This window comes from Hipposideros armiger, unplaced genomic scaffold (genome assembly GCF_001890085.2).
Source record: "Hipposideros armiger isolate ML-2016 unplaced genomic scaffold, ASM189008v1 scaffold_57, whole genome shotgun sequence".
In the NCBI taxonomy this organism is placed as follows: Eukaryota; Metazoa; Chordata; class Mammalia; order Chiroptera; family Hipposideridae; genus Hipposideros; species Hipposideros armiger.
This window is the reverse complement of record NW_017731407.1, coordinates 1,031,790-1,040,408: the sequence shown is the minus strand read 5'-3', so window position 1 is coordinate 1,040,408 and position 8,619 is coordinate 1,031,790.

Below are 8,619 nucleotides of genomic sequence, written 5' to 3'. Positions count from 1 at the left end.
TTTTTTTTTCTTTCTTGCATAAATTTTCATTTTCCTGGAGCTAATAAGTCTTTTTACTTTTGCTTAGTTTTTTGGTAGTTATCACCAATTTAACCCCAAACTCTAAAAATTATTAAATCTCTTCTCAATTTTTATTCACATTAGGTATTCTAGTGATTTCATTTTCTTTAATAATTTCTGCCAGAGGCTTCAGACCCACTTCAATCTGGACTGGTCCCTCTCTAAGCCTAGAGTACAGTCAACATGTTGGTATTGCCTTTAACCCACATCACAAGGATTTTCCTTTGCTTTTGTGTTTGATTCTTCTTTCACGGACACCACACCTTTAGGTTTCTTATTATACTGTCTCCTTTTAGGGGAGTATATTTTCCAGGAGCTTCTGGAGAAGATAAATGTGGAGGCAAATTTTTTGAGATAATATATAGGTCTGCAAATGTCTTTATTCTAGCACACAATTAGTAGTTTAGCTGGGTATAGAGTATTAGCTTGGAAGTAACTTTTCTTCACCGTATTGAACCTATTGATCTATAGTCTTCCAGTGTGTTAAGAAGTCATTCTGATTCCAAATACTTTGTGTGTGACCTATCAATTCTCTCTGGAAGCTTCCAGAATCTTCTATTCCCATTTCACTCTCTAGCCCCTAGTATTCTGAAATTTTGCTACGAAGTACCCTATAGTCATAATTGGGTCAAGCACTCAACCTGGAAACGCATATCCTTAAGTTCTGAGAAATGTTATTGAATTATTTTGCTGATGATTGCTTTCCCATTATTCCCTCCCATGACACCCATTTTCTCTGTTCTCTGAAACTTCTTTTATTCAGATGCCAGGTATTTAGACTGACGTTCAAAATATCTTTTCTTTCCTCTTTTTGACCTATTTGCTAAGATTTCCTCAAGTTTATCTTCCAATTTATCCATTGAGTTTTTCATTTCTGCCATCATATTTGTTTTAATTTCCAGAAGCTCTTTTATGTAATTTTAATGTTTCTTCTATGATGCCTTGCTTTTTTGTCATTAATGTAATATTTTCTCTTATTTATATGAGGTTATTAATCTTTTTCTTCCCAATTTTTTCTATTTATTTGTTTTGGATTCTGTTGTAGGCAGGGTTTCCTGAGACTGAGATTTAGGGGCAAGTGGTTAATTGGGGAGTGCTTTCAGGAACAATACATTTTAAGTGAGTGAGGGAGGCAGCATGAGGCCAACTGAGAAGCTGAACTGTGATGCATTTGCAATAGCCAATCCCACAGGGATGTCTGGATCTGGGAAGGCCCTTTAGATATGTTCCCAACTTTTGTTCCCAATTAAGGCAAGGGAACCACATCTGTATGCCTCCAGCTCACGCCCCACATCTCAAGCAGACTGGATACGGACTGCTCTGGGAAGGGAATGTAACCCTGTGCAGAGTGACACCTTCGTCCACGTGGGTGTGAGTCCCCAGTAGTCAATAATACCAGCTGGAGAAAGAATGACTCGGTCCTTGAAGAGCAGATCTCAGCAGCGCAGCACAGCATCCACTAGAGTCTTTATCTTTCATGTTAAAAGCTTTCTTCAGTTACTTGGTCTTTGGGTTTTCCTATTTAAGAGGGAGGTAGTAAAAAGTTGTTTGAAAGCCCTAAGTTCATGCTAGCACTTGTCAACTGTAGGCTTTACTGTAAGGTGTTCTGGCTGGTCACCTCATTGGGTTCCTCAGATGTCTCTTCTCTTTATTGGAGAGATTTTTTTTTTTTTAAGATTTTTACTGGGGAATTGGGGGATGGGAACAGCACTGGGGAATTGGGGGAAGGGGAGCAGACAAGTTGCTGTCCTTTTGTTCTTCAGTCTAGTTGTGGAGGACGTTGCTTCACTGGCCCAAGTTGGCACCATCATTGCCCTCTTCCCGGGTGAGGCAGATCAGTCGCCGTCCTCTGGACGGCCACTCACTGCAGCTGCTTGATACTCACGCTGGCTGCTGGCTACATACGGTAGCCCATGGCAACCCACTGCAGCAGGGGCTGCAACCTACGCCGTCCAAGGCGACTCACGGCAACCCAGCTCCAGGTTGAGCTGTTGTTCAGCATCTTAGCTGTAGAGGTCAGTATCACTGGCCCTCATATGTGGGATCTGAACCGGGGCCCTCTGGCGTCCCAAGCCAGTTCTTAACCATCGCGCCACTCGGCTGGCCCTATTGGAGAGATTTTATAATGAAGCATCTTCAGCCTAGACTGGATTGGCAACACTCTGGGTGCAAGGTGGGAAAAGAGAGATGAGGGCAGGGTCTTGATATTTGGTATGTAAATACTGAATCACTTTTTCAGCAAGTTACTGCCCCTTCCCTGCCACTTCTTGGTACATTTCAGTCTAGAGATTTTTTTGAGGTGTTTTTGTTTTGTTTTGTTTTTTCTACTCCAGAGACTAAATCTGAAGATTGGGAAAGGAATTTGCCTGGCTGTGCAACTGGAGATTTAAGTACTTCTTATAGAAGTTTTCAACCAGTCCTCCTATTTTTAGCCCCACCTTTAATCTCATTTCCAGAGGTACCTGGAGAAGCCAGTTTCTGGACCTTTTGGATATTCTACTGTGTGAAAGCTTCTCAGCTTTTTCCACTGTCAGCAAAGAATTTACCTTTCCAGGTCTGCTGAGTCAGTACCATTCATTCATCTGCTTTCCAGCTTCCAAAAATTTGCTTTCTTCCTCTCCCATTCTGTCCTGTGGGTGTATGCCTTTTTAAAAATATCCCTTTACTGTCATTTTAGGAAGCAAAAGTATATGCAGGTACTTAATCTTCAACTTACATATTCTTTCTTTCTCACATATACATTTTAAAAATAGATAGAATATTCTCATGACTTTAAAGAAAATAACTGTCTCTCCTACCAATTTCTCAGCTATCCAATTTTCTCTTTTGCCTATAATCCCAAGCAGGTAATCACTTTTATTAGATCTTTGTGTATCTTTGAAGAATTTCTTTATGTATGTAAAAGGAAATGTGCATATGTATTCTTATTCTTCCACTTTACATAAAATAAAGCTTAAGACTATTCTTCACCTTACAGTTTTCATTTAATATCAGTTAAATTTATTTGCATATCAGTATAGAGCTTTCTCATTCTTTTTAACAGCTATATAGTATTCCATTTAATCAACCTCCTATCAAGGGACATTTCCATTTTCTGCTATAATAAACCCACATTGATAGATATTATCAATGGCTCTCTATGATGGTTATACCAATTATTAATCCCAACAGAAGAATATCTGCTTTATTTATTTCCCTACCTCCCAGTGTTTAACAAAGTATATTACAAAAATTACTAAATAGTACAAGTAAAACTTTTCATATGTCTTAAACACATTGTCATTTCATTTTGCTTGAATTGTATTCCATCCTTCATAATGCAGAGTTAAAACTTTTCTTTGGGAAGAAGTGTGTGTGTGTGTGTGTGTGTGTGTGTGTGTGTGTGTGTGTGGGCAAGCAGAAATCCAAAGGCATTACTACAATATCGTTGAGCCGAATGTATCACGAGGGTATCTATAAAAAAATCTCTTGCTACAACTAAAATACCATGTGTTGGCATTTATTAAACACAATAGAAGAACATGTCTAGTCAGAAGGCACACTAACTCAAATTATGAGTTCACTAGTCTAGTTTGAGGAAATAATGCTTGAAACAATGGTTAGTCTATATTTGGGATATGTTAAAAAACAGCTGTAGTATGTGGAGAAAATATTGGGCTTAGAATCAGAAGGGAGCATGTATTACTTTAGTCAAGTAATGTAATCATTCTCAGCCTCAATTTCCTGATCTGAAAAATGAGGATAGCGATATTTGCCACACAGAATTTGTCAACACTGTTCAGCACTGAGAACAATTAATGTAAATTACTTCTAATCAATAAAATCAGGAAGAAGACAGTGATATGAGTCAGGTAAAAACATCTAGAATATAGAAATGGGATTAGTTAAACCAGAAAACAAAATTTAAAAATATTAAGAGATATAGGAGTATTAACAAATAAGATAGTACCTGATAATAAGAAAGCATGTATAATCTGAAAGCACAAAACAAAATGTCCTCAGAACCAGGAGTGGAGCTAAGACAGATTCACCAATTTTGTGATTATACAACTTACCCATTTTGTGATTATAAATACTATAGTACGAATGAAAACGTTTCATGAAAACTGTAAGCCTTTAAATCCCAGACAAAAGCCAGTAGAGTAGGGAATAAAATATACTGAAATGGCAAAATTTTGAAACATGTGCTTTGTGAAAAAAGATTTTGTTTTTTGCTTTATGTAGATCATCCTATAGATATTTTAAATGAAAATTATTCTTAAAGACTTAATTTGTATTTCACCTTATAGTCATTCTACTAAAAAAGGTTAAATCAAGAGACTCTATCTTATTTCTCTATTTTTACATTTTAATTTTTATATCTAACGGAAAAATAAAATTATAACGAGAAATACCATTATGTGGAATACAAAGACATTTTTTCAAATGTGTCTATACTTAAAAAAAAAACTAATATCATGTAACCGTCATGTGAAATGCATGTTCTTCTTCAGATTCAATTTTTTAGTTGCAGCAATAGGTCCCCCTTGTGGAGGTTGAAAAAATATTTTGTCCTATTTTTCTGTCTTTTCCAAATCATTTCTAATTTGGGCTGTCACATCAAGTACATTCTTCCTTGAAGAAATGCATATGGAAAGCTTTAAGAGAATTATCTGATTAAAGAAGGGGGCTAGAAGGTCTGTGGATTGACTCATCTGTTCTACATGTAAATTTGTTCTTGATACATTCATAATTATAAGAATCAAAACTCTCTTCCTAAGAACATCTTTAAAACATAAAAGTTAACAGAGATTAACAAATTGAATATGCCACACAGAGAAACTTTAAAAAATTAGATGAATAGATTACAAGAATCTAGCTGATTCTTCTTCTTATTGGTCTATATCTATTAATGCGTACAAGACAAATGGGTCCTTAGATACGAAAGCACAATCGTTGTTCTTTGAAAACTCACAAAAATGTTACCAAATTGAAGTACCAAGACATAAGCTTGCCTATTAGGTTACATGAGATGATACCCTAACAAGTGATATATAATGGAGGAAATAAGTGTGCCAACTTCTATGCATGAATGAACAGAAGGCCTTGAAGTGAAACCAGAGCCAGGTTTCCCATTCAACTGCATCAGTGGATGCCCACCCATGTCACTTTAAAAGTATGGAACTCAATCAGGTTCCATTCTGTGCCCTTTTGAAACCTTAGGTCAAGCAGAATCAGAGCAAAAACTAAAATTTAGATGATACTGTCTTTCTTTACCTAGTTCCCACACCCTAGAGGCCCCAGAGATCCCAGAACATCCACGATCAGATTGTAAATCTATAAATCATGTGAACACCCAGTCAATAAGTTCTCAGCAGTCCTTTTCCATCAGTGTCTCCCGGCCACTCATCATGTCTCTGTAACTCCTGCCAGCTTCCCCCAACACCAACCTAAATCTCTGGCTTCCTTGAGGGTTAGGAACCCCTGAGTAGCTATTGATATGGTTAGTGTATTCCTCAATGATTAATCAGAATCCTGAGCCATGTTTTAAGATACTGGGCTATACATTATAGCAATCCTAACTTTCTTTAATTCTGTGGTTTTAGATTTTCTTTGGAAAGTAGTATATGGAATATATCATTGGCAAATAATGAGTACTCATATGTAAATTAATTTACACTTCAGAAACATCTGCATTGATACTGTAATTCTAAATCAAACTCTTTTACCTCTTGTCCCTCCCTCATCCTTTACCTCAGTCTGGATTCCTGAAACAAGTTTCTTGATTAGGTAGGAACAGATTAACTAGTCTGTAGATTAACAACACTAAGACATAGCAGGAGTCTAGCATTTTTCCTCCCCTATAGTGCTGGGAGTTAGGGGGTGGTGCAGAGGGGACATGTGCTAGAGAATGAGGAGGAGCTGTTGTAGGTTCACATCCCCACTTCATCCAGAGATGCTTCTCAGTTAACTCAGCACTTCTCTAAACTCAGGGGCAAGGGAAAGAAGAGGAGAGCAAAAATGGTGAAAAAAAAAAAAAAGAAGTAGCAATTTGTGAAGGGGGAGAGAAGCCTTTTCCCAGGTCTTAGCTGTATGCTAGCCAAAGTTAATTTGAAAACTCTCAAATTAAACCCAAATAATTGAAGATGACTCTTGATTTGTCTCTTCCTTCTCTCATCTGGTTTGTGATCTATTGTTTCCAATAATCTTACTGTATTTGTACTGGGGAAGTTTGCTATAAATTCTTCTTTGGAAAAAGGCGAGATATAAACTATAAATAAAATAGAAACAAGAACTCTTAAGAGAAGATCTGCCTTTTCTCTCTCTTTTTCACATGCATTAACCTTCTAGAAGTGAAGGCCCTTATAGCTGCTAGGAATCAAGATTTACTTTAATTAAAAAAAAAAATCTTTTGACCATAACTTGTGTAAAAATATAAATTGTTTTGATTTTTAAGCTTATTTCAAACAAGTGGAAATAATAGTATTATTTCAACCAAATATAACAGTATGATATATAAATTCTCTACTTTGAGACACCTCAGGTTCTGTAAGAATACGCAGAGGGTGCCAAAAAAATGTACTCATCTTAAAAAAGGAAAAAAACTGTGTTAACATTATGCTGATGGTAACCCCTTTGAGCACCTCTTATAAATGCAGAAGTCAAACGTGATTTGTATTCATCTTTTGATGGGTATATATTGAGTATTACAGTTTTAATAGTTTTTTCCTTTCTTAAAATGTAGATACACTTTTTGGGCACCATCTGTATTTCCTTCAAATGGACTGAACACTTGGCTTGCTCATCTGCTTATGAAAGAAGAAACTAATGTGAGTATAGAATTTACCTCGAAGCAATATCCTAGCTACCTGGGTATGGGTACACCCAAGAATCTGCTAGAGGCCTTGGAAATCCCAGAATTTCCAGCATTAGACTGTAGAACTGTAGTTTACTTGGGCCCAAACACTAATAATTCCAACTACATGAGAAAACTAATTATAACAATTTTTATTTTAATATAATTTTGCAACTCACAAAACATTTTCATAAGTATAATCTGATTTTTCCCCAAATCAAGTGAGGTAATTAGGATATGAAATGTTCGTTTTTTTAAATCTTTCCGTTTCTTTTTCCCTTTCAATCTTCGCTATAGTAGTGAGACCAAGCAACTAGATTTGAACAAAGTTTTCTCATAGGAAAATTTTTAGAATCCAAATCTTACTGCTGCTTCCTTTTTCCTTTGAGGGAGTTACTTTACTTTTATTGCCAATGTTGAACAACGTCCCACCATCCCTTAGGACTTAGATTAGAAACAATTATCTCCCAGCAAGTCAGGTATAGAAAAAGTCTCCTGAGAATTCAGTTTTGGCCAGCTATGTCAGATGTAATTGAACGTTTTTATCTTAATATAAAATGAAAAAGGAAAACGTAGGTCTTGCTTAGGGTATGGTTAAGTCGACCTGCTTGGCAGACTTTAAATACATGAACTTTCAATACAAGCAGTGTCTATTTTCTAATGAAAGACTGCTCCTCAGTAGGCCAACGCCAAATCTTTAACCTGCTGTTAAATTTAAGAAGGTCCTCAATGGTAGGGAATATGATTTGGAAACATTTTTATCACTTAGCATTTAGCTGATGTTAGTTGATGTATGCAGACTTGCATGAATAAATCGCCAGAATTTATGTTCCACAACAGTACATGTTTCCTAGTTGTCAGGCTTACACGGACTTTTTGGAAGACCTTGGGGACAGACAGTCTACGATACCATAGAGTGAAAATGATCGCTCTTTTCAAAAAACAGTGGTGTGTTGGACAAATGTTACAAGCATATTAAAATTAGAAATGTCAGACTACAGGGATTCTATTAAGTATCCCTGATTTTTTTTATTATGGAATAAAGAAAACCTATTTAAAAATATTTAATTAAGTATAAAATGGGAATAATCCTGCTATTTGATTCTATAAAATGTCAGCAATCTTGCCAAAATTATATAATGAAAAAATATTTTACATATCTCAGAATAGCACAAGGTACAGATTTCCAGAGAAAAGAAAATTATCCTTTTCTTTAGAAAAAAGAATAATTTAGGTTTTGTAGACAATTATTATTAATAATTACACTTAATATTTCGAGTACACAGCAGTAACTCTATCGAAAATATATTATCTCAAATAAACCAGAGATTTGGTCTCACAAGTTTTAGATATACCATGTCAATCTTCCATAGGGTTTCTGGATAAAGTTTCCAAGGAATGCTTTAACGATAGGATGACAAATGACTGAAGTCAAAATCAGGACGTGTAGATAAATTACCTATTTCAATTGAATGGGTGAGCCTAGGCTGGTTAACCAAGATCTCCAAGACCCAACTAAACTGTCATCCAGATGACTGCCATATTTTATTCCACAAATTCTTGCTTGCAACCCAAATCCTGAACAATTCTACTGAATCATTCTACTATTAAAATGACCCCCTCTCTGACCAATGCACCTCCAATGAAACCTACAAGAGCTTTGCTTTAAATTAGATCCAGGTCCATAAACCCTCCTCCTCTTTGGCTTGATGCCTCAAAGACCC